The 27,720-nt window shown below is 40.8% G+C and overlaps 1 pseudogene; it reads left to right on the forward strand.

Annotated features, from left to right (window-relative positions):
* The first annotated feature begins 441 nt into the window (after positions 1–441).
* On the forward strand, positions 442–27,097 carry LOC140841263 (strychnine-11-hydroxylase-like; annotated as a pseudogene).
* The last annotated feature ends 623 nt before the right edge of the window (positions 27,098–27,720 follow it).

The following is a 27,720-nucleotide window of genomic DNA, read 5'->3' on the forward strand; positions in this document are numbered from 1 at the left end:
GACTACTCAATTTTAAACTAGTTTTTTTTTTATCTTATTTTGACAAAAGGATTTAAAGTAATACTTAGACTTAATAAATAATGTTTTAAGTCAAGTTCCACCACCTGCAAATTATTAAAAAAAGAAATATATGTATTTTACGTTCGGGATATTTTAAATAAGATTAAATTTTAAAAAAAATATCTCTGTATTACTGCATATATTTAAAATAATTTGTGATCGGAAAAAATAATTGTATTTGACGAAGTCAACTTATGCAGCATCACTGAATTATTGTGGCTGAGGCAGGCGTAATATGTCACTCAAAGAGTTGCAATGTCAAAGCCAATTTGGATATGAACATTAATTAACAATCAATGCAATGGAGTCCAACCAGACGAAAAAATTCAATTATTTATCAATTTTTCGACGATCAATGAATTATCATTATCCATAGCATACATGGTTCCTTGAATTTTTGCACACCTTGATCAGAAAATGAATTCTGGGATTTTCTTTAAGCTGATTCTGAGTTTCATCATCCCTTCATTCTTATTCTTCCTACTAAAGAGGAAAAGAAAATGTTTGGATACAAGAAATATCCCACTTGGTCCTAAAACTCTCCCAATCATAGGCAACCTTCATCAGATAGGAGTGTTGCCTCATCGATCTCTCCAAAAGTTGTCAAAAATATATGGCGATCTAATGTTCGTACGACTTGGATCCGTTCCTACAATCGTCATCTCATCCCCTGATATGGCACGCAAAATCTTTAAAACACATGATCTCGCCTTTTCGGGAAGACCCTCTATGTATATTGCTAAGAAGTTTACTCACAATTTTTCGAGTATCAGTTTATCACCCTACGGCGAATACTGGAGACAAGTTCGAAAAATAGTGGTTTTAGAGCTGATGACGGTGAAAAGAGTCCAATCATTTGGAAAAATACGAGCCGAAGAGGTGGCTCGCATGGTTGACAGCATAGTCGAACATGGTGGAGATCCTGTCAATCTTAGTATATTAACGTTTTCGCTGTCTAATAACGTTGTGTGTCGTGCGGCTTTCGGGATATGTAGCGATCTTGGTAAAACGACAGATGGAAGAACAAGTAAGTTTCATTAAATGCTACTTGAGATGCAGCGGATTGGGGGTAAATTCAATTTGGCGGATTTCTTTCCAAGAATGGAATGGGTAAACAAGTTTAATGGTATAGACAAGAGCCTCGAAACAATCTTTCGTGATCTAGATGGGTTTTTCGACAAAGTTATAGAAGAACACCGTGATCCCAATAGGCATAAACCCGATTTAGAAGATATTGTTGATGTATTACTTCGAGTTCAGATGGATCAGGACCATGGAATTACTCTGAAAGATGAGCACATCAAGGGCGTTCTCTTCGTATGTTTCTTGAACTCCTCTTATATTTTTTTGTTTATATTTTGATAAACATAATATTCTGCATTTTTTTTACAGTAGTTTAGTTTTAAAAAACATCTTCAACTTTTTTAGGTTCTTTTGAAAAATACACAAACTATGAACAAAGTTTTGAACTATACGCTATGGTGAGCAATTAGTAAAACGTTATACTACACAGTGGTCTGTAAATTATTTTAGCTAGATAAATCATACTTGACAAACTAGCAAGCTCGCTAAAGAAAATGTTGGTATAAAAATTACTTGCCTACTCCGCCAACTCCGATATCCCGCTTCCCATCTTATCATTTTTTTTCTCTTTTTGAAATCAATGTTAGTTAGCTAAAAGTATTAGGACAACGTCTATAAATAATTTTACATCTTCTACACTTTCTTGCTAGATCTGAAGGAAATTAATGCAGTTAATATTGGAGTATCGTTTTCTCGCACTCAAAATACTGTAAAACTTTTTTAAAAATTGTTTTGATGTTCAAAATTTTTCTTGGGTGTTATGATTTAAAACATTCAAATGATGTTTAGATCTGTTTACTTTTGCGTATTTAACGCTGGACACCAAATCAGTTCGAGATTAGCGGAGTTGGTCCTTCTTGTAAATTTCTACGAACGGATCTTCCTCCTCCTTCTATCATCAAATAAGGTCCACGATTAGAAGCTAGGTTTATCGTATAGATCTTACTAGAGATCTTAACGAATTTTATATCGAGATTGAATTGCCGGAATTTCAGAAATCCGACAGCAATGCGGCAGTGGAAGATGGCCAAAATTTTTCTTTAAAATTTGTGCAGTGGCCGATATATATATATATATATATATATATATATATATATATATATATATATATATATATATATATATACTAGTTACTCTGCACACGCGTTGCGTGTGTGTACAATTTTTTTTATCATTATCGATGGAATAAAGTGAAAATTGACAAATTATGGAGGGACTAAATTGATATTTGAATGATTGAAATAAAAATAAAAGTGTGTGTTGAAATAAAAAAAAAAAATAAAGTGTAATATTACTATAACTCTAAGGGTAAAACTGGGAAAAAAAAGATGGTGTCTTCCTTGGCAGTTTTTATAAGGTGCTCAGCCTTAATAAATAGTATAGATATATATATATATCCACGCACACACCCATACATATATATGTGTATATAAACATGTGTAAAATTAAACAATCATTATTTAATTTGTTAATTAATTAATTCTATACTTCTCAAGAATACTATGTGATAATCTTATATACAGTGATTACCACTATTAATATTATCATTTAATTTGTAAATTCTAAATTTATTAAATGAATGATTATGAATTCAATTTAACCTCGATCGACGACCAGACATCGGCGATGTGTTGATTGTACAAATTTTTTTCATATAATGAAAATTGAAACTTATGGAAGATGACATGATTTACTATGGGGAAGAATGCTTGGAGAAGTAACAATCAGATTCTCGTAGGAGGCAAACTTTGTGTGAAACGGTCTCATAGGTCGTATTTTGTGAGGTAGATTTCTTATTTGGGTCATCCATGAAAAAATATTACTTTTTATTGTGAATATCGGTAAAGTTGACTCGTCTCATAGATAAAGATTCGTGAGACCGTCTCACAAAATACCTACTCCTCATAGGATAGGAGAGTTTTTTTGCAATGAAATCCTTGTATCAGAAGTCTGGGGAGGTTCTTAGGATCGAAGGTATTTGTTCGAAAGTAACATGTTTAATGGAATTAAGAACATTATATTTATCGTTGTATGCTAAGTGATTAGTGGATTTGGATCTTCTGCTGTGGCTGAAAACACAGCACCTGATGATGTGCTCTTGTTACACGAGATGATCAGCTGATCATCTCATTTCGTCTGACAATTTTCAAATTTATCTGACACTGCGTGAGGTTCATGAGATGATCAACTGATCATTTCGTGTAAAAAGAACACAACACCATGTGCTGTGTTTTCAACCATAGTAGAGGATCCAACTTCGTAATCAGTTGTCTTAAATAGGGAATAGGATTTACTGATGAAAATTGCATTTTGCAGAGAATAGAAGTATGCCAATAATGTCATTACGTGTATAATATCTATAATTATTTTCCCGTTTTTGAAAGTTTTGTTTAGGGTTTATACCACGGCTAAACAAGATAATATAAAAATATATCTAAATATATTTTATTAAGAAAATTGTCCTATCAAGATACGGACGGTCTATTCTAAGAGACATAAGCCAATGAGCCTTTTTCTGAGTGTGTGTAAGAGCACCTGGGTGGTTCATGACATGAGGTTTATAAAATAAATTTTACCAAAAAAAAAAAACCTTGCATTGAGAATTGTAGGTTCAAGGTTTATAGGATAAACATGGTCCATGGTTTTAAACCATGTTTATTGTGTGGATCCCACCACAATATAAAAAGTTGTGCCAAACTTTTGTTTTTTTTTTTATTATTTCTTTAGTTTGATATATGGCCCACACAAACTCATATAATTGTCCATTTCTTTTTGCATGCATTTCGATTTTTTTTTTTTGCATAATTTTTTTTATTTAAAAAATAATAAAAATAATAATTATTCCATTTTTAGCTATAAATAGGCATAGTCTCATTCTCTACCCAACATTATCATTTTTCTTTCAATTTACACAATTACATTTTCTTTCTTGCTATCCACATGGATAAAAATTATCATCAATATTGGATGAATTTGTTGGGTTCTTCCAACTCACAAGATAATTCATCTTCGCACAATCCAAATATTCGCCCTCATAATTTTCAATATTCCCCAAATTTACCAATGAATCTCAATAAAATTTCGATGATGTTTTTATTTTATTATTTTTTTTATAAATTTTTCAAATTTGCTAAATTATAAAAAAAATTGTATGATTAATTAAATAATTTTGAAAATTAAATTGATTAATATAAATATATATTTAGTCAAATATATAAGTGAAGGTAAAAAATAAAGGTAGTAAATTAAAATGAGTAGATGAATGTGTGATTTGATAGTGGGGTCTACAAAAATTTTGTTTTTGGGTTTATGATTGGGGTGGAAAGGTTTAAAAATAATGAGGTTTTTAACTTTTGATGTGACAATGACGTGGCACAGAATAAACCTGGTGATGAGGTTTATGACTGGAGATGCCCTAAGGTGCGGTTGACTTGCAAACCCATCGTACAATACCTCAAAAGCAAATTAATTATGTTAATATTGAAATATCGTTTTTTCGTATTTCAGATACATCAGAATTTTGATATAAAATTGTTTTGACTTCAATTTTTTGTTAGGCGTCGTATGATTTTAAATATTCATATGATGTTTAGATCCGTTTACCTTTGCGTATTTAATGCTTTACACCGAACCGGTTTGAGATTATCAAAGTCGGTCCTTCTTGTAAATCAAATCTTCTTCCTTCTCCAATCGTCAAATTGGGTCCATTATTAAAGACCAGATTTTTCGTATAGATCGTATTAATGATCTAAACGAAATTTGCTTCAAGATTCGATTGCTAGGAAATTCAGAAATACAATGTCGATGCGGCGGTGGAAGTGGCCGAATGTTTTCTTTAAAATTTCGTGTGGTGACTGAAATTTTGCAAGGAGAGTAGGAAGAGGAACTCTATAACCTATTCTCTCTTATCTATTGTTGTTAACTGTGGTTATCGTACTGCCCACCACTATTTGGATTATTTCAAGTAGTCATATTTTTTGTCGGGAAAAATTTGTTGTGCAAAATTTGTTTATTTCATATATCTCTTAATGAAAAATATTAATAGATTTTAATTCCTGGTTCCAGTAGACGTATTTTTTGTCGGTTTCTCTCCATAAACAACGATAATTTCCAGGAAAATCGAAAGTTTTAAAAGACAAAATTTCCATTGATTTATTTTTAACATTTGCCAGTTTTGTTAACTCCTTCATTAAAACATATAGTTCCTCTTTCATCATTTAATTTGCAATAAAGCTAACTTCTTCAACTTCCGTTACATAGAATCCACTTAAAGTCCTTTATAAGTAATCTATTTGATTTCCATCAAACTACAATCGTCAAATTCAACTCCTTGCAGTTGACTATCTCGACGGGAATACATAATCTAATACTTGTGTAACTCTAAATGGTTCAGCAATATAGCTAGTCGCAGGTTCACAACTACACTGTAATTCAGAATAATATTTATTCTTATCCAGGCCTACCCTAAGTAGCCTCATTATTTTCATCAACTCCTTGATCAAGAATATCAGAACTCAAGTCTGATCACGTCCATCAGATCATGGTAAAAATGTCTAGTAGCATTGCCCCATGATCCCCTAGGTATCAATGCATGTAAGAACCTTAAGTTATGCTTAACGTAGAGTGCGATTCTTTCAACTCATATATCCTGATCGAATCTACAATCATTGTTATATCGAGAGTTGCAAATGAGTTCTAGAACCATTTCCCTAAATCACATATCTTACTATAGTCAGAGATTTTTTGCGCTATTAATTCATCAGATCACATAGGATATCTACACTTGTAAGCAAACAGTGAATCATTAATTTTAATGCATTGACTCCTACGTATTTCGTAACTATATCCAACCTTACCGCTTGATGACCCTTAATGGTGTCGGTAATGTGTAACGACCCGTATTTTCATACTCAAAATTTGCGGAAAAATTAAAAATTTTCTTTAATAGAAAGTCGTCACACATTATTCATAAAGTATCTTTGAAATCAACCATCACAATTAAGATTTGCTAAAAGAAAAAGCTGTCTCAAAATGTAACGCAATCCACTCATAAAATCAGAGTATAAATGTTTTTATGCTTAAAATCTTAAAATAACGTAGGCGGTCCTCGGGTCTAGCCTCCCACTCAGTCCAAGCCTGCCCCTTGGTCACCACCTCCTGTCTCCTCATCAACATGCTCACCTGCATCGATCAAGTCTAGTGAGTCTAAAGACTCAACACGTATAAATTGGTAGTAACGAGTAGTACATAAAAAAATCACATGCAACTTTAAAATAGGACCTACATACTTAAAACTTGACTTGCGTATTAAAACTTGAACATATGTACATACATACTTAGACGTGCCATCAACTTAAACTTTCATAAACATACTGCATACTTGAACATACATAACTTCATCATTTTGCGTAGAGGCATGTTTCAAAGCAAGTGACCCATACATAATAAACGCCTGATCAGACACACCACAGTACTGGGCTGACAGGGACGTATCCACTGCCACATACATGAGATCCCTGTTCATAATTTAACAGGCCAGTTGATCCACGTTCATAATTTAACGCTTCACAACCACGATCTAACCCGTTCATAATTTAACGGGCAGATTGGTCCCCGTTCATAATTTAACGCTTTCCAATCCTAACTTCAAACCCGTTCATAATTTAACGGGGTGGAGAGGTCCTCGGCCACGTTCACCGACTTCCAAACCCATTCACTTTTGGTCACAAGACATTTAGCATACCTCAAAAACTTCAAATATTTTCTTTGCACGTCAACATACTTACTTGGCGTTGAGGGATTCGTTGGGACTTCGATCGGGGCCGTTGCTGCACACTAACCTGAATTTACATAACTTAAATGTAGAAATCACACTTACTCTCAAGTTCGATCATTACTTAGTGCATTCTAAAATTTCCCATAGCACGACCCTGGATAATCCTTGCACTAAACCATGACATCAAACCCCGAAAATAACTTACAAATCCTTCCCAAACAGTGAGTACACGGATCCCTACCCCGGGTCCGTGTACGGGTCCATCTAGGTGCGGTGAAGTGATACTCAGAAGGAAGGAGGGACACGGACCCCGTGCCTACCTCCGTGTAGGGGTCCGTGTAGACTCGGGTGAAAGACTCCAGGAAAAAGGGTGGACACGTACCCCGTGCCAGGGTCCGTGTAAGGGTCCGTGCAGACTCTGGAAAGAAAACACTCCGGAAGAACAAAGGCACGGACCCCGTGTCAGGGTCCGTCCCCGGGTCCGTGTACCTGCGGGACCTCGAAGTTACGTAAAATTTTGTACATGTTTTTCTCAACTTTCTAGACTCGGTTGCACGGACTATGCAACGACACCCCGAGACCCATCATAGCACGCTATGACATCAAAACATTATCGTATCAGTTCCCAAAGCGACGACGCTCGCCCTACGACACATACCATTCAAAACGTGGCATTTGACATTAAAACGTTACCTACGACTTCTAGAGTGTACGAGTACCTATCGACACGAAACGACATGTCAAATAACAACCCAACGTCATAATAATCATACCTAGGTGCAACAACGATCGCCCGTCGATCTCCAACGAAGCCTGCAACAAATAAACTCGAGAACACATATTTTCATAAAAGCCGCAGTTTGAGCTGTCCCACGAAAAACGTCATAACTCACTCAATTTTCGTCCAAAAATTTCGAATCATATATCAAATCGAAGGTATCGAAAAGTTCTACAATTTTGTTATTGAAAGTTTTCTCAAAAGCTCGACGGAAAATTCGCAGTTTTAAGAAGAACAGCAAAAACGAGTTTTGGATCTAAAAATCTTTCTTCAAAGTTGATCCAAACGAATAACCGGTCAAACTACTACACTTCATACATGGTTTTACGCATAAAAACAACGCAACACATATTATGACATGATCGATGCATCAAGAACAGAGTATACGTGCCTTTTTGATATTAAAAATACCGTGACGACGATACCGAAGCGAGAAGGAAGCGAGGCTTGATCCGGGACGAACGTGGCACCGATTTCTTGCAATAAAATCCACCGAAACTTGCAGGGAAAAATAATAGGGGAGGGGCGGCTGCTCGAAGGAGAAGAACCCTAAACTTTTCTATCTTTTAAAATCTGAAAAATAACTAGTGTGTGTGTTGTGTGTGTTATACGTGAGTTTTAGTGTGTGTAAACATGTGTGTGTGTGTGCGATTAGGAGGTAATTAAGGGGAGATAATTTAGAGTAATTAATAATTAGCACTAATAATAATACAAAAAAAAAAAATATACTAACTCTCCCTTAACTTAACAACACCTCTAATAAAATTAAAAAGGGTACATGATCTAGACTTTAAAAGTTTTTAAAATTCAAAACTCACCTAACAATTAAATTAGACTTTTAAAATACCAAAACTTAATAAATCATTCAAAATGCCCCCTCCTTAACTTAAAAATAAAATACCACATTTAAAAAAAAATTGCCACCAATCGTCGCCGGTCTCTTTTCCTCAATCTCGCCTCGAATAATAGCCTGAAACATGAAACTCGAAAGACATTTTAACGTGCATCACATATACATAAATAATTTAAAATAATGCATTTAAATAAATCATGCATCGCTAACACTCATTTAAAATTAATTTAAATGATTTAATAATTAAATAAATGCATGGGTTATACGTGTATTAAATTTGGACACTACAGTTCCTCCCCCACTTATAAAAATTTCGTCCTCGAAATTAAGTCTTACCGAACAACTCCGGGTAGCGAAGTCTCATGTCGGCCTCTGACTCCCAAGTGGCTTCTTCCACCGATTGGTTTAGCCACCGAACTTTGACTAGCTTAGTCACTTTGTTCCGAAGCCTACGCTCTTGCCTGTCTAAGATTTGGATTGGTTTCTCCTCATAAGACAGGTCTGGAGTCAGCTGCAACGGCTCATAACTCAGGATGTGCGAAGGATTAGCCAGATATTTCCTCAGTATCGAGACATGGAACACATTGTGTACCCCGGCCAGATTCGGCGGAAGGGCTACACGATTGGCTAGTGTCCCAATTCTGTCAAGAATCTCAAACGGCCCAATGAACCTCGGACTCAGTTTGCCTCTTTTTCCGAACCTCATAACACCTTTCATAGGTGCTATTTTGACGAATACGTGATCACCAACGGCAAATTCGAGGTCTCTCCTCCTCTTATCGGCATAACTCTTTTGACGACTTTGGGCAGTCTTCATTCTCTCACGAATCCTGACCACCACGTCTGCAGTCTGTTGAACTATCTCTGGACCTAGATCTGATCTCTCACCCACTTCATCCCAATGAACTGGTGATCTGCACTTCCGACCATACAACGCCTCATAGGGAGCCATACCAATAGATGCTTGGAAACTGTTGTTGTATGTGAACTCCACTAGAGGTAGTCTAGACTCCCATGTTCCCTGAAATCAATCATGCAAGCTCTTAGCAAGTCTTCTAAAATCTGTATCACTCGCTCAGACTGGCCATCTGTCTGCGGGTGAAAAGCTGTACTAAAAAGCAACTTCGTCCCCATAGCTGCATGTAAGCTCTTCCAGAAGGACGATGTAAACCTCGGGTCCCTGTCGGACACAATAGAGACTGGGAAACCATGCAACCGGACTATCTCCCGGATATAAAGCTCCGCATACTGCGTCATGGAGAAAGTCGTCTTCACTGGCAGAAAATGCGCTGACTTAGTGAGTCTGTCTACTATAACCCAAATGGAGTTCGATCCTCTGACTGATCTCGGTAATCCAACCACAAAATCCATAGTAATGTTCTCCCACTTCCACTCGGGAATGGGAAGTGGCTTAACCAATCCTGCTGGCCTCTGATGTTCAGCTTTTACTTTCTGGCAGGTGAGAAATTCTGATACGAATCTACGGATGTCTCGCTTCATCCTTGGCCACCAATACAATATCTGGAGGTCCTTATACATCTTGGTACCTCCCGGATGGATAGAATACGGAGATGCGTGTGCCTCTGTCAAGATGTCCTGTCTGATCGATTCACCACTAGGCACCCACATTCTACCTCTGTATCTCACAACGCCGTCTGTCACTGTGTAAAGAACATTGCCCTTGGCTTCATCTTTCAGTCTCCATTTCTGTAGCTGTTCATCTGAAGACTGTCCTGTTCGGATGCGGTCTAGCAAATCAGATTTGACTATCAGATTAGACAGTCTAGGGGCTCTGCCCTCAGGATAAATCTCTAGACCAAATCTCTGAATCTCCGACTGAAGTGGTCTCTGAGCCTTCAACTGAGCAACAACTGCCACTTTTCTGCTCAAAGCGTCTGCGACAACATTAGCCTTTCCCGGATGGTAGTTAATTTCGCAGTCATAATCTTTCACAAGTTCTAACCACCGCCTTTGTCTCATATTCAGCTCTTTCTGCGTGAAGAAATATTTGAGACTCTTGTGGTCGGTGAAAATCTGACATTTCTCGCCGTATAGGTAGTGTCTCCAAATTTTCAGTGCGAAGACAACGGCGGCTAACTCAAGATCGTGCGTCAGGTAGTTCTTCTCGTGCACCTTTAACTGTCTGGAAGCATAAGCTATCACCCGACCTTGCTGCATTAACACTGCGCCTAATCCGAGCTTAGATGCATCGGTATAAAGCACAAACTCACCTTGCCCTGTTGGCATGGCTAGCACTGGCGCCGAAATAAGAGCTTGCTTCAAGGTATCGAAGCTCTTCTAGCATTCGTCGCTCCACACGAATTTAGCATTCTTCTTGGTGAGTGACGTGAGTGGCACCGCTATGGACGAAAATCCCCGAATAAACTTATGGTAGTAACCGGCTAAACCCAAAAAGCTGCGGATTTCAGATGTATTCGTTGGCTCAACCCATTCTTTGACAGCCGTTACTTTCGCTGGATCCACCTCGATTCCACTGCTAGACACTATATGCCCCAAAAACGCTACTTTCTCAAGCCAAAATTCACACTTACTGAACTTCGCAAATAACTTACGGCTCTGCAAGGTCTGTAATACTGTCCTCAAGTGCTGGTCGTGCTCTTCATGGCTCTTCGAGTATATTAGAATATCGTCAATGAATACTATGACGAACTGGTCGAGGAACGGCTGAAATACTCGGTTCATGAGATCCATGAAAATTGCTGGAGCATTAGTCAACCCAAATGGCATCACTACGAATTCGTAATGCCCATACCGGGTCCTGAAAGCCGTCTTGTGGACGTCTGCATCCTTCACTTTCAGCTGATGGTACCCTGATCGAAGATCTATCTTAGAGAACACTGTAGCTCCCTGTAATTGGTCAAACAAATCTTCGATTCTCGGCAACGGGTGCTTATTCTTGATCGTTACCTTGTTCAGCTCACGGTAATCGATGCACAGTCTCATGCTTACATCTTTCTTTTTCACAAAAAGTACTGGTGCGCCCCACGGAGAGAAACTCGGGCGGATAAACTCCTTGCCTAAGAGCTCTTGAATCTGTTGCTTGAGTTATAACATTTCTGCTGGAGCTAATCGATACGGTGCCTTAGAGATTGGCACTGAGCCTGGCATGAGATCAATGGCAAACTCCACCTCTCTCTCTGGTGGAAGAACTGAAACATCGTCTGGGAATACGTCTGGGAATTCATTGACTACTGGCACTTCAGCTAAAGATGGAGTAGGCGCATCAGGTGCTGAAATAATACTAGCTAAGAAGGCCTGGCACCCCTTGGAAATCAGTCTCCTCGCCTGCATGCACGAAATCATGCGAGGGAAACTTCTCCATCTGTCTGGCTCAAAAAGAAACTGCTCCATACCCAAAGGCCTGACTAGTACTGATCTCTTCTGAAAGTCGATTAGAACCCTGTTATTGGTCAGCCAGTCCATTCCCAATATGATGTCGAACTCTGGCATCGGCAAGACGATCAAGTCGGCATATACTAGGTGGCCGTGCAATTCTAGATCGATGTCCCTGACCACGCTAGTAGCTAACAGTTCTTCCCCTGATGGGACTGTCACTGAAAAATTCACGTCTAGGCCAATGGACTTGAGGTCCAAATGATTAGCGAACGACTCCGATATGAAAGAGTGAGTGGCTCCTGAGTCTATCAGTGTAGTTGTGGATAGTCTCTTAATAAAAATGTTTCCTGAGATGCGTTAGCACAATACAAACTTATATCCCCAACATGCAAACAGTAACTTAAAGCACAACAGAACTCAATATCCCAAGTCATACAAACTATCACTAGCACACTAATAGTCCCAAATGAAAATTCCACATGCAAAGCAAAAATAATACTGAGCTTAGGTAGGAAAGTTTACCAGTCAGTAAGGTGGTGTCTGGATCCGCCTCCTGTGCGTGCATGGCGAATACCCTGCCCTGGGTTGGCTGCTTCCATTGCGGGCAATCTTTCAGCATGTGGTCGCTAGCTCCACACTTGAAGCACTTGCCCGATCCATATAAGAACTGCCCTGGGTGCTGACGGTTGCATTTCGGACACACGGGGAAGGCAACGGGCTTCTGAGGCGCCCCTTGCTGCTGAACTGGACCTTTGCCCTTAGGTGGTCTATGATACGGCTTCTTCGCTGGCGGCCCCTGAAACGGCCTCTTAAACTGGGGCCTCTGATTCTGCTGTTGTTGGTGCTGCGGCGGTGCCTGATAGGGCCTCTTGCCCTGCTTGTCCGCTTCAATATCTCGCTGATCCTGTTCTGCCGCCAAAGCTCGGGACACGGCGATTGCGTAGCTAGTAGGGCCAGCTACTCGGACGTCACGGCGCAAGATCGGCCGCAACCCATTCAGGAAATTCCTCAATTTTGCCTGTACGTAATTCGCAATGAGGGGCACGAAGTGACACCCCCTCTCAAACTTTCTCACAAACTCTGCCACGCTACTGTCTCCTTGTCGCAGCGTCATAAACTCGTTGGTGAGTCTGGTTCGTACTTCCTCAGTGAAGTACTTGGAGTAGAAGACCTCCTTGAAACCATTCCAAGGTAGCACCTGTAAGTTCACCGCCACTGACGCACTCTCCCACCACAGTCTAGCGTCTCCAGTCAATAAGAAAGTGGCACAACGGACCCTGTCAGCATCTGCCAGTTCCATAAAGTCGAAAATCACTTCGATGGACTTGATCCATCCCTCAGCCACCATCGGGTCAGTAGTACCCGAAAACTCCTTCGGACTCATCCTCCGGAACCTCTCATAAACTGCCTCTGGTTGGGGCCTCGCCCCTGCACCTACTGCTGCCGCCTGGTTCCCCGCAAACTGTGCGAAGAACTGTGTCATGCCTGCAAGCATCTGTGCCTGCATGTCTGGAGGTGGTGGTGGCGGAGGATTGGCCCTTTCCTCCTCTCGATGCTCCATGTTCTTAGTCCGAGCTTCCTGATTAATCATACGTCTAGGAGGCATACTGTTCCACCAATTACCCAACACGTAAACCCAACATGCATGAATAATATCGATATCATAAGATGCACGTAAATTGAACTTAAAACATAGACATGTTGAAATCATGACTTAATGCATAGTACATAGCATATAGTTTTGAAGCCTTAAAACTTACAGACTTGAGGTGTGACTTCGAGAGCTTCTTGCGACTGGCAGTAGGCGTAACCCTTTACAAGAACACCGCTCTGATACCAACTGTAACGACCCGTATTTTCATACTCAAAATTTGCGAAAAAATTAAAAATTTTCTTTAATAGAAACACCCATACGGTCGTCACTCATTATTCATAAAGTATCTTTGAAATCAACCATCACAATTAAGATTTGCTAAAAGAAAAAGCTGTCTCAAAATGTATCGCAATCCACTCATAAAATCAAAGTATAAATGTTTTTATGCTTAAAATCTTAAAATAACGTAGGCGGTCCTCGGGTCTAGCCTCCCACTCAGTCCAAGCCTGCCCCTTGGTCACCACCTCCTGTCTCCTCATCAACATACTCACCTGCATCGATCAAGTCTAGTGAGTCTAAAGACTCAACACGTATAAACAAATAGTAACGAGTAGTACATAATAAAATCACATGCAACTTTAAAATAGGACCTACATACTTAAAACTTGACTTGCGTATTAAAACTTGAACATATGTACATACATACTTAGACGTGCCATCAACTTAAACTTTCATAAACATACTGCATACTTGAACATACATAACTTCATCATTTTGCGTAGAGGCATGTTTCAAAGCAAGTGACCCATACATAATAAACGCCTGATCAGACACACCACAGTACTGGGCTGACAGGGACGTATCCACTGCCACATACATGAGATCCCTGTTCATAATTTAACAGGCCAGTTGATCCACGTTCATAATTTAACGCTTCACAACCACGATCTAACCCGTTCATAATTTAACGGGCGGATTGGTCCCCGTTCATAATTTAACGCTTTCCAATCCTAACTTCAAACCCGTTCATAATTTAACGGGGTGGAGAGGTCCTCGGCCACATTCACCGACTTCCAAACCCATTCACTTTTGGTCACAAGACATTTAGCATACCTCAAAAACTTCAAATATTTTCTTTGCACGTCAACATACTTACTTGGCGTTGAGGGATTCGTTGGGACTTCGATCGGGGCCGTTGCTGCACACTAACCTGAATTTGCATAACTTAAATGTAGAAATCACACTTACTCTCAAGTTCGATCATTACTTAGTGCATTCTAAAATTTCCCATAGCACGACCCTGGATAATCCTTGCACTAAACCATGACATCAAACCCCGAAAATAACTTACAAATCCTTCCCAAACAGTGAGTACACGGATCCCTACCCCGGGTCCGTGTACGGGTCCGTCTAGGTGCGGTGAAGTGATACTCAGAAGGAAGGAGGGACACGGACCCCGTGCCTACCTCCGTGTAGGGGTCCGTGTAGACTCGGGTGAAAGACTCCAGGAAAAAGGGTGGACACGGACCCCGTGCCAGGGTCCGTGTAAGGGTCCGTGCAGACTCTGGAAAGAAAACACTCCGGAAGAACAAAGGCACGGACCCCGTGTCAGGGTCCGTCCCCGGGTCCGTGTACTTGCGGGACCTCGAAGTTACGTAAAATTTTGTACATGTTTTGCTCAACTTTCTAGACTCGGTTGCACGGACTATGCAACGACACCCCGAGACCCATCATAGCACGCTATGACATCAAAACATTATCGTATCAGTTCCCAAAGCGACGACGCTCGCCCTACGACACATACCATTCAAAACGTGGCATTTGACATTAAAACGTTACCTACGACTTCTAGAGTGTACGAGTACCTATCGACACGAAACGACATGTCAAATAACAACCCAACGTCATAATAATCATACCTAGGTGCAACAACGATCGCCCGTCGATCTCCAACGAAGCCTGCAACAAATAAACTCGAGAACACATATTTTCATAAAAGTCGCAGTTTGAGCAGTCCCACGAAAAACGCCATAACTCACTCAATTTTCGTCCAAAAATTTCGAATCATATATCAAATCGAAGGTATCGAAAAGTTCTACAATTTTGTAATTGAAAGTTTTCTCAAAAGCTCGACGGAAAATTCGCAGTTTTAAGAAGAACAGCAAAAACGAGTTTTGGATCTAAAAATCTTTCTTCATAGTTGTTCCAAACGAATAACCACTCAAACTACTACACTTCATACATGGTTTTACGCATAAAAACAACACAACACATATTATGACATGATCGATGCATCAAGAACAGAGTATACGTGCCTTTTTGATATTAAAAATACCGTGACGACGATACCGAAGCGAGAAGGAAGCGAGGCTTGATCCGGGACGAACGTGGCACCGATTTCTTGCAATAAAATCCACCGAAACTTGCAGGGAAAAATAATAGGGGAGGGGCGGCTGCTCGAAGGAGAAGAACCCTAAACTTTTCTATCTTTTAAAATCTGAAAAATAACTAGTGTGTGTGTTGTGTGTGTTATACGTGAGTTTTAGTGTGTGTAAACATGTGTGTGTGTGTGCGATTAGGAGGTAATTAAGGGGAGATAATTTAGAGTAATTAATAATTAGCACTAATAATAATACAAAAAAAAAAATATACTAACTCTCCCTTAACTTAACAACACCTCTAATAAAATTAAAAAGGGTACATGATCTAGACTTTAAAAGTTTTTAAAATTCAAAACTCACCTAACAATTAAATTAGACTTTTAAAATACCAAAACTTAATAAATCATTCAAAATGCCCCCTCCTTAACTTAAAAATAAAATACCACATTTAAAAAAAAATTGCCACCAATCGTCGCCGGTCTCTTTTCCTCAATCTCGCCTCGAATAATAGCCTGAAACATGAAACTCGAAAGACATTTTAACGTGCATCACATATACATAAATAATTTAAAATAATGCATTTAAATAAATCATGCATCGCTAACACTCATTTAAAATTAATTTAAATGATTTAATAATTAAATAAATGCATGGGTTATACGTGTATTAAATTTGGACAATACAGTTCCTCCACCACTTATAAAAATTTCGTCCTCGAAATTAAGTCTTACCGAACAACTCCGGGTAGCGAAGTCTCAGGTCGGCCTCTGACTCCCAAGTGGCTTCTTCCACCGATTGGTTTAGCCACCGAACTTTGACTAGCTTAGTCACTTTGTTCCGAAGCCTACGCTCTTGCCTGTCTAAGATTTGGACTGGTTTCTCCTCATAAGACAGGTCTGGAGTCAGCTGCAACGGCTCATAACTCAGGATGTGCGAAGGATTAGCCAGATATTTACTCAGCATCGAGACATGGAACACATTGTGTACCCCGGCCAGATTCGGCGGAAGGGCTACACGATAGGCTAGTGTCCCAATTCTGTCAAGAATCTCAAACGGCCCAATGAACCTCGGACTCAGTTTGCCTCTTTTTCCGAACCTCATAACACCTTTCATAGGTGCTATTTTGACGAATACGTGATCACCAACGGCAAATTCGAGGTCTCTCCTCCTCTTATCGGCATAACTCTTTTGACGACTTTGGGCAGTCTTCATTCTCTCACGAATCCTGACCACCACGTCTGCAGTCTGTTGAACTATCTCTGGACCTAGATCTGATCTCTCACCCACTTCATCCCAATGAACTGGTGATCTGCACTTCTGACCATACAACGCCTCATAGGGAGCCATACCAATAGATGCTTGGAAACTGTTGTTGTATGTGAACTCCACTAGAGGTAGTCTAGACTCCCATGTTCCCTGAAAATCAATCATGCAAGCTCTTAGCAAGTCTTCTAAAATCTGTATCACTCGCTCAGACTGGCCATCTGTCTGCGGGTGAAAAGCTGTACTAAAAAGCAACTTCGTCCCCATAGCTGCATGTAAGCTCTTCCAGAAGGACGATGTAAACCTCGGGTCCCTGTCGGACACAATAGAGACTGGGAAACCATGCAACCGGACTATCTCCCGGATATAAAGCTCCGCATACTGCGTCATGGAGAAAGTCGTCTTCACTGGCAGAAAATGCGCTGACTTAGTGAGTCTGTCTACTATAACCCAAATGGAGTTCGATCCTCTGACTGATCTCGGTAATCCAACCACAAAATCCATAGTAATGTTCTCCCACTTCCACTCGGGAATGGGAAGTGGCTTAACCAATCCTGCTGGCCTCTGATGTTCAGCTTTTACTTTCTGGCAGGTGAGAAATTCTGATACGAATCTACGGATGTCTCGCTTCATCCCTGGCCACCAATACAATATCTGGAGGTCCTTATACATCTTGGTACCTCCCGGATGGATAGAATACGGAGATGCGTGTGCCTCTGTCAAGATGTCCTGTCTGATCGATTCACCACTAGGCACCCACATTCTACCTCTGTATCTCACAACGCCGTCTGTCACTGTGTAAAGAACATTGCCCTTGGCTTCATCTTTCAGTCTCCATTTCTGTAGCTGTTCATCTGAAGACTGTCCTGTTCGGATGCGGTCTAGCAAATCAGATTTGACTATCAGATTAGACAGTCTAGGGGCTCTGCCCTCAGGATAAATCTCTAGACCAAATCTCTGAATCTCCGACTGAAGTGGTCTCTGAGCCTTCAACTGAGCAACAACTGCCACTTTTCTGCTCAAAGCGTCTGCGACAACATTAGCCTTTCCCGGATGGTAGTTAATTTCGCAGTCATAATCTTTCACAAGTTCTAACCACCGCCTTTGTCTCATATTCAGCTCTTTCTGCGTGAAGAAATATTTGAGACTCTTGTGGTCGGTGAAAATCTGACATTTCTCGCCGTATAGGTAGTGTCTCCAAATTTTCAGTGCGAAGACAACGGCGGCTAACTCAAGATCGTGCGTCAGGTAGTTCTTCTCGTGCACCTTTAACTGTCTGGAAGCATAAGCTATCACCCGACCTTGCTGCATTAACACTGCGCCTAATCCGAGCTTAGATGCATCGGTATAAAGCACAAACTCACCTTGCCCTGTTGGCATGGCTAGCACTGGCGCCGAAATAAGAGCTTGCTTCAAGGTATCGAAGCTCTTCTAGCATTCGTCGCTCCACACGAATTTAGCATTCTTCTTGGTGAGTGACGTGAGTGGCACCGCTATGGACGAAAATCCCCGAATAAACTTATGGTAGTAACTGGCTAAACCCAAAAAGCTGCGGATTTCAGATGCATTCCTTGGCTCAACCCGTTCTTTGATAGACGTTACTTTCGCTGGATCCACCTCGATTCCACTGCTAGACACTATATGCCCCAAAAACGCTACTTTCTCAAGCCAAAATTCACACTTACTGAACTTTGCAAATAACTTATGGCTCTGCAAGGTCTGTAATACTGTCCTCAAGTGCTGGTCGTTCTCTTCATGGCTCTTCGAGTATATTAGAATATCGTCAATGAATACTATGACGAACTGGTCGAGGAACGGCTGAAATACTCGGTTCATGAGATCCATGAAAATTGCTGGAGCATTAGTCAACCCAAATGGCATCACTACGAATTCGTAATGCCCATACCGGGTCCTGAAAGCCGTCTTGTGGACGTCTGCATCCTTCACTTTCAGCTGATGGTACCCTGATCGAAGATTTATCTTAGAGAACACTGTAGCTCCCTGTAATTGGTCAAACAAATCTTCGATTCTCGGCAACGGGTGCTTATTCTTGATCGTTACCTTGTTCAGCTCACGGTAATCGATGCACAGTCTCATGCTTCCATCTTTCTTTTTCACAAAAAGTACTGGTGCGCCCCACGGAGAGAAACTCGGGCGGATAAACTCCTTGCCTAAGAGCTCTTGAATCTGTTGCTTGAGTTCTAACATTTCTGCTGGAGCTAATCGATACGGTGCCTTAGAGATTGGCACTGAGCCTGGCATGAGATCAATGGCAAACTCCACCTCTCTCTCTGGTGGAAGAACTGAAACATCGTCTGGGAATACGTCTGGGAATTCATTGACTACTGGCACTTCAGCTAAAGATGGAGTAGGCGCATCAGGTGCTGAAATAATACTAGCTAAGAAGGCCTGGCACCCCTTGGAAATCAGTCTCCTCGCCTGCATGCACGAAATCATGCGAGGGAAACTTCTCCATCTGTCTGGCTCAAAAAGAAACTGCTCCATACCCAAAGGTCTGACTAGTACTGATCTCTTCTGAAAGTCGATTAGAACCCTGTTCTTGGTCAGCCAGTCCATTCCCAATATGTTGTCGAACTCTGGCATCGGCAAGACGATAAAGTCGGCATATACTAGGTGGCCGTGCAATTCTAGATCGATGTCCCTGACCACGCTAGTAGCTAACAGTTCTTCCGCTGATGGGACTGTCACTAAAAAATTCACGTCTAGGCCAATGGACTTGAGGTCCAAATGATTAGCGAACGACTCCGATATGAAAGAGTGAGTGGCTCCTGAGTCTATCAGTGCAGTTGTGGATAGTCTCTTAATAAAAATGTTTCCTGAGATGCGTTAGCACAATACAAACTTATATCCCCAACATGCAAACAGTAACTTAAAGCACAACAGAACTCAATATCCCAAGTCATACAAACTATCACTAGCACACTAATAGTCCCAAATGAAAATTCCACATGCAAAGCAAAAATAATACTGAGCTTAGGTAGGAAAGTTTACCAGTCAGTAAGGTGGTGTCTGGATCCGCCTCCTGTGCGTGCATGGCGAATACCCTGCCCTGGGTTGGCTGCTTCCATTGCAGACACTCTTTCAGCATGTGGTCGCTAGCTCCACACTTGAAGCACTTGCCCGATCCATATAAACACTGCCCCGGGTGCTGACAGTTGCATTTCGGACACACGGGGAAGGCAACGGGCTTCTGAGGCGCCCCTTGCTGCTGAACTGGACCTTTGCCCTTAGGTGGTCCATGATACGGCTTCTTCGCTGGCGGCCCCTGAAAAGGCCTCTTAAACTGGGGCCTCTGATTCTGCTGTTGTTGGTGCTGCGGCGGTGCCTGATAGGGCCTCTTGCCCTGCTTGTCCGCCTCAATATCTTGCTGATCCTGTTCTGCCGCCAAAGCTCAAGACACGGCGATTGCGTAGCTAGTAGGGCCAGCTACTCGGACGTCACGGCGCAAGATCGGCCGCAACCCATTCAGGAAATGCCTCAATTTTGCCTGTACGTAATTCGCAATGAGGGGCACGAAGTGACACCCCCTCTCAAACTTTCTCACAAACTCTGCCACGCTACTGTCTCCTTGTCGCAGCGTCATAAACTCGTTGGTGAGTCTGGTTCGTACTTCCTCAGTGAAGTACTTGGAGTAGAAGACCTCCTTGAAACCATTCCAAGGTAGCACCTGTAAGTTCACCGCCACTGACGCACTCTCCCACCACAGTCTAGCGTCTCCAGTCAATAAGAAAGTGGCACAACGGACCCTGCCAGCATCTGCCAGTTCCATAAAGTCGAAAATCACTTCGATGGACTTGATCCATCCCTCAGCCACCATCGGGTCAGTAGTACCCGAAAACTCCTTCGGACTCATCCTCCGGAACCTCTCATAAACTGCCTCTGGTTGGGGCCTCGCCCCTGCACCTACTGCTGCCGCCTGGTTCCCCGCAAACTGTGCGAAGAACTGTGTCATGCTTGCAAGCATCTGTGCCTGCATGTCTGGAGGTGGTGGTGGCGGAGGATTGGCCCTTTCCTCCTCTCGATGCTCCATGTTCTTAGTCCGAGCTTCCTGATTAATCATACGTCTAGGAGGCATACTGTTCCACCAATTACCCAACACGTAAACCCAACATGCATGAATAATATCGATATCATAAGATGCACGTAAATTGAACTTAAAACATAGACATGTTGAAATCATGACTTAATGCATAGTACATAGCATATAGTTTTGAAGCCTTAAAACTTACAGACTTGAGGTGTGACTTCGAGATCTTCTTGCGACTGGTAGTAGGCGTAACCCTTTACAAGAACACCGCTCTGATACCAACTGTAACGACCCGTATTTTCATACTCAAAATTTGCGGAAAAATTAAAAATTTTCTTTAATAGAAACACCCATACGGTCGTCACTCATTATTCATAAAGTATCTTTGAAATCAACCATCACAATTAAGATTTGCTAAAAGAAAAAGCTGTCTCAAAATGTATCGCAATCCACTCATAAAATCAGAGTATAAATGTTTTTATGCTTAAAATCTTAAAATAAAGTAGGCGGTCCTCGGGTCTAGCCTCCCACTCAGTCCAAGCCTGCCCCTTGGTCACCACCTCCTGTCTCCTCATCAACATACTCACCTGCATCGATCAAGTCTAGTGAGTCTAAAGACTCAACACGTATAAACAGGTAGTAACGAGTAGTACATAATAAAATCATATGCAACTTTAAAATAGGACCTACATACTTAAAACTTGACTTGCGTATTAAAACTTGAACATATGTACATACATACTTAGACGTGCCATCAACTTAAACTTTCATAAACATACTGCATACTTGAACATACATAACTTCATCATTTTGCGTAGAGGCATGTTTCAAAGCAAGTGACCCATACATAATAAACGCCTGATCAGACACATCACAGTACTGGGCTGACAGGGACGTATCCACTGCCACATACATGAGATCCCTGTTCATAATTTAACAGGCGAGTTGATCCACGTTCATAATTTAACGCTTCACAACCACGATCTAACCCGTTCATAATTTAATGGGCGGATTGGTCCCCGTTCATAATTTAACGCTTTCCAATCCTAACTTCAAACCCGTTCATAATTTAACGGGGTGGAGAGGTCCTCGGCCACGTTCACCGACTTCCAAACCCATTCACTTTTGGTCACAAGACATTTAGCATACCTCAAAAACTTCAAATATTTTCTTTGCACGTCAACATACTTACTTGGCGTTGAGGGATTCGTTGGGACTTCGATCGGGGCCGTTGCTGCACACTAACCTGAATTTGCATAACTTAAATGTAGAAATCACACTTACTCTCAAGTTCGATCATTACTTAGTGCATTCTAAAATTTCCCATAGCACGACCCTGGATAATCCTTGCACTAAACCATGACATCAAACCCCGAAAATAACTGACAAATCCTTCCCAAACAGTGAGTACACGGATCCCTACCCCGGGTCCGTGTACGGGTCCGTCTAGGTGCGGTGAAGTGATACTCAGAAGGAAGGAGGGACACGGACCCCGTGCCTACCTCCGTGTAGGGGTCCGTGTAGACTTGGGTGAAAGACTCCAGGAAAAAGGGTGGACACGGACCCCGTGCCAGGGTCCGTGTAAGGGTCCGTGCAGACTCTGGAAAGAAAACACTCCGGAAGAACAAAGGCACGGACCCCGTGTCAGCTGCGAAGCTACTGAACCCAAACAAACCATCCCATGCAAGCCGCTGCTCTCATCAGCTCGCTAATCACCCCCCCCGTCCCCGGGTCCGTGTACCTGCGGGACCTCGAAGTTACGTAAAATTTTGTACATGTTTTGCTCAACTTTCTAGACTCGGTTGCACGGACTATGCAACGACACCCCGAGACCCATCCTAGCACGCTATGACATCAAAACATTATCGTATCAGTTCCCAAAGCGACGACGCTCGCCCTACGACACATACCATTCAAAACGTGGCATTTGACATTAAAACGTTACCTACGACTTCTAGAGTGTACGAGTACCTATCGACACGAAACGACATGTCAAATAACAACCCAACGTCATAATAATCATACCTAGGTGCAACAACGATCGCCCGTCGATCTCCAACGAAGCCTGCAACAAATAAACTCGAGAACACATATTTTCATAAAAGTCGCAGTTTGAGCAGTCCCACGAAAAACGCCATAACTCACTCAATTTTCGTCCAAAAATTTCGAATCATATATCAAATCGAAGGTATCGAAAAGTTCTACAATTTTATAATTGAAAGTTTTCTCAAAAGCTCGACGGAAAATTCTCAGTTTTAAGAAGAGCAGCGAAAACGAGTTTTGGATCGAAAAATCTTTCTTCAAAGTTGATCCAAACGAATAACCGCTCAAACTACTACACTTCATACATGGTTTTACGCATAAAAACAACGCAACACATATTATGACATGATCGATGCATCAAGAATAGAGTATACGTTCCTTTTTTATATTAAAAATACCGTGACGACGATACCGAAGCGAGAAGGAAGCGAGGCTTGATCCGGGACGAACGTGACACCGATTTCTTGCAATAAAATCCACCGAAACTTGCAGGGAAAAATAATAGGGGAGGGGCGGCTGCTCGAAGGAGAAGAACCCTAAACTTTTCTATCTTTTAAAATCTGAAAAATAACTAGTGTGTGTGTTGTGTGTGTTATACGTGAGTTTTAGTGTGTGTAAACATGTGTGTGTGTGTGCGATTAGGAGGTAATTAAGGGGAGATAATTTAGAGTAATTAATAATTAGCACTAATAATAATAAAAAAAATATACTAACTCTCCCTTAACTTAACAACACCTCTAATAAAATTAAAAAGGGTACATGATCTAGACTTTAAAAGTTTTTAAAATTCAAAACTCACCTAACAATTAAATTAGACTTTTAAAATACCAAAACTTAATAAATCATTCAAAATGCCCCCTCCTTAACTTAAAAATAAAATACCACATTTAAAAAAAAATTGCCACCAATCGTCGCCGGTCTCTTTTCCTCAATCTCGCCTCGAATAATCGCCTGAAACATGAAACTCGAAAGACATTTTAACGTGCATCACATATACATAAATAATTTAAAATAATGCATTTAAATAAATCATGCATCGCTAACACTCATTTAAAATTAATTTAAATGATTTAATAATTAAATAAATGCATGGGTTATACGTGTATTAAATTTGGACACTACAGTTCCTCCCCCACTTATAAAAATTTCGTCCTCGAAATTAAGTCTTACCGAACAACTCCGGGTAGCGAAGTCTCATGTCGGCCTCTGACTCCCAAGTGGCTTCTTCCACCGATTGGTTTAGCCACCGAACTTTGACTAGCTTAGTCACTTTGTTCCGAAGCCTACGCTCTTGCCTGTCTAAGATTTGGACTGGTTTCTCCTCATAAGACAGGTCTGGAGTTAGCTGCAACGGCTCATAACTCAGGATGTGCGAAGGATTAGCCAGATATTTCCTCAGCATCGAGACATGGAACACATTGTGTATCCCGACCAGATTCGGCGGAAGGGCTACACGATAGGCTAGTGTCCCAATTCTGTCAAGAATCTCAAACGGCCCAATGAACCTCGGACTCAGTTTGCCTCTTTTTCCGAACCTCATAACACCTTTCATAGGTGCTATTTTGATGAATACGTGATCACCAACGGCAAATTCGAGGTCTCTCCTCCTCTTATCGGCATAACTCTTTTGACGACTTTGGGCAGTCTTCATTCTCTCACGAATCCTGACCACCACGTCTGCAGTCTGTTGAACTATCTCTGGACCTAGATCTGATCTCTCACCCACTTCATCCCAATGAACTGGTGATCTGCACTTCCGACCATACAACGCCTCATAGGGAGCCATACCAATAGATGCTTGGAAACTGTTGTTGTATGTGAACTCCACTAGAGGTAGTCTAGACTCCCATGTTCCCTGAAATCAATCATGCAAGCTCTTAGCAAGTCTTCTAAAATCTGTATCACTCGCTCAGACTGGCCATCTGTCTGCGGGTGAAAAGCTGTACTAAAAAGCAACTTCGTCCCCATAGCTGCATGTAAGCTCTTCCAGAAGGACGATGTAAACCTCGGGTCCCTGTCGGACACAATAGAGACTGGGAAACCATGCAACCGGACTATCTCCCGGATATAAAGCTCCGCATACTGCGTCATGGAGAAAGTCGTCTTCACTGGCAGAAAATGCGCTGACTTAGTGAGTCTGTCTACTATAACCCAAATGGAGTTCGATCCTCTGACTGATCTCGGTAATCCAACCACAAAATCCATTGTAATGTTCTCCCACTTCCACTCGGGAATGGGAAGTGGCTTAACCAATCCTGCTGGCCTCTGATGTTCAGCTTTTACTTTCTGGCAAGTGAGAAATTCTGATACGAATCTACGGATGTCTCGCTTCATCCCTGGCCACCAATACAATATCTGGAGGTCCTTATACATCTTGGTACCTCCCGGATGGATAGAATACGGAGATGCGTGTGCCTCTGTCAAGATGTCCTGTCTGATCGATTCACCACTAGGCACCCACATTCTACCTCTGTATCTCACAACGCCGTCTGTCACTGTGTAAAGAACATTGCCCTTGGCTTCATCTTTCAGTCTCCATTTCTGTAGCTGTTCATCTGAAGACTGTCCTGTTCGGATGCGGTCTAGCAAATCAGATTTGACTATCAGATTAGACAGTCTAGGGGCTCTGCCCTCAGGATAAATCTCTAGACCAAATCTCTGAATCTCCGACTGAAGTGGTCTCTGAGCCGTCAACTGAGCAACAACTGCCACTTTTCTGCTCAAAGCGTCTGCGACAATGAGGGATGGATGTTCAGTGCATTATCAATTGATCACTCTTATATATGAATGTGCATCTTTATGCCCTTACTAATGAAACACGACGTTTACATCACATATGTTAGTCTCATGCTCAAGTCATCTTTATTTTTATTTTGACTGCTGATTTGACTAGAAACAAGTTTAGAATATACGGTACACTCCTAATAAGTTCTCTCATCTTACGTTACGAGACAAAATTCATGATACGCATTGTATGTTCAAGGGTTTAATATATGCAGTTTGCATGGATATTCATATAAAGTAAATGCACAATTAGTAAAGCCATATAATAATATTAAAATAAATATTATTTTTATATAAGAGTCGATAAAACTCAAGACACAAGTTACTCTGACAATGAAACATTGCAGGACATTTTTGTTGCAGGAACAGATACTTCACCAGCAACTATTGACTGGACGATGGCGGAACTGATGAGAAATCCAGAAATCAGAGAAAAAGCTCAACAAGAAGTGAGAAAAGCTTGCAAAGGGAAGCTTAAGGTAGATGAAGACGATCTTCAAAAACTCTCATACCTTAAACTAATTGTGAAAGAGTCATTGAGACTTTATCCACCTGCGCCATTGATGCTCCCTCGAGAAACCACAGAAGACTGCGTCATCGATGAAAAATACAAAATCCCCGCAAAGACGAGGGTTATTTTCAATGCAAAAGCAATAGCAACCGATCCAAAATACTCGTTAAACCCTGAACAATTCTGGCCTGAAAGATTTTTGAACAGTGAGATTGATTTTAGAGGACAAAATTTCGAGATGTTACCATTCGGTAGTGGAAGAAGGATCTGCCCAGGAATCAATTTTTCCATCTCGCTCGTGGAGCTTGCACTTGCAAATCTTCTTTTCCTCTTGGATTTGGAACTTCCCCATGGAATGTCAGCCAAGGACATTGATATGGACGAAGCCTCCGGGATCGTTGTGCATAAGAAAAATCCTCTTCACGTAGTTGCTTCACCAGCTACCTAATATTTGTAATCCACCACAAATTCCTAATTTATGCATACACATAATAGTCTAATAGAAAGAACATGATTTGTCACACAAATAAAGGAAGATTCACTAAATATATTTGCTTATTATATTATACCATTTTATATTGTAAAATTACCAACCAAAAAGCGTGATATGCAACAGAGACAAAGATAAATAAATGGCAGAGGCACGAGTACGTACAGGCATAAACAAGAATTTAATAGAGACAATAAAAGGAACTCGTGCAAATCGAAAATATTTTTTTTGTCCTGGAATTTGTATTTTTTGGTTTTATCCATTAATTTTTTTATTTTTTGGTATTGGCACGTTTACTTCTGAATTTCGACTATTTTGATCCATCTACCACTGAAATGTTCAATTTTCGCTAAAGTCGTTGATTATATGAAGATTAAAATATATTTTAATGTCATAATTATTGATTGACTCTGGTAGAATGCATATAACTTGTAAAGTTTGCTTTCGAATATTTTATATTTTTTTATTTTAGTTTACTTCCAAGTAAGTTGATTTTCCTTTCAAAATCAATAAATCAACGGATTTTTGGCAACTTTAGCCTCAGTTATCTTCTAATTAGTGTTTTTCGACAAAAAATTAACAATAATCTGGTGGTGGTAGATAGACCAAAATAGTTAAAATTCATAAGTTATTGTACCAAGATAAAAAAAAAATTGACGAGCTAGCGGATCTTGACCAAAAAATGGACAAGTAACTAGA

This window comes from Primulina eburnea, chromosome 9 (assembly GCF_022965805.1).
Source record: "Primulina eburnea isolate SZY01 chromosome 9, ASM2296580v1, whole genome shotgun sequence".
NCBI lineage: Eukaryota > Viridiplantae > Streptophyta > Magnoliopsida > Lamiales > Gesneriaceae > Primulina > Primulina eburnea.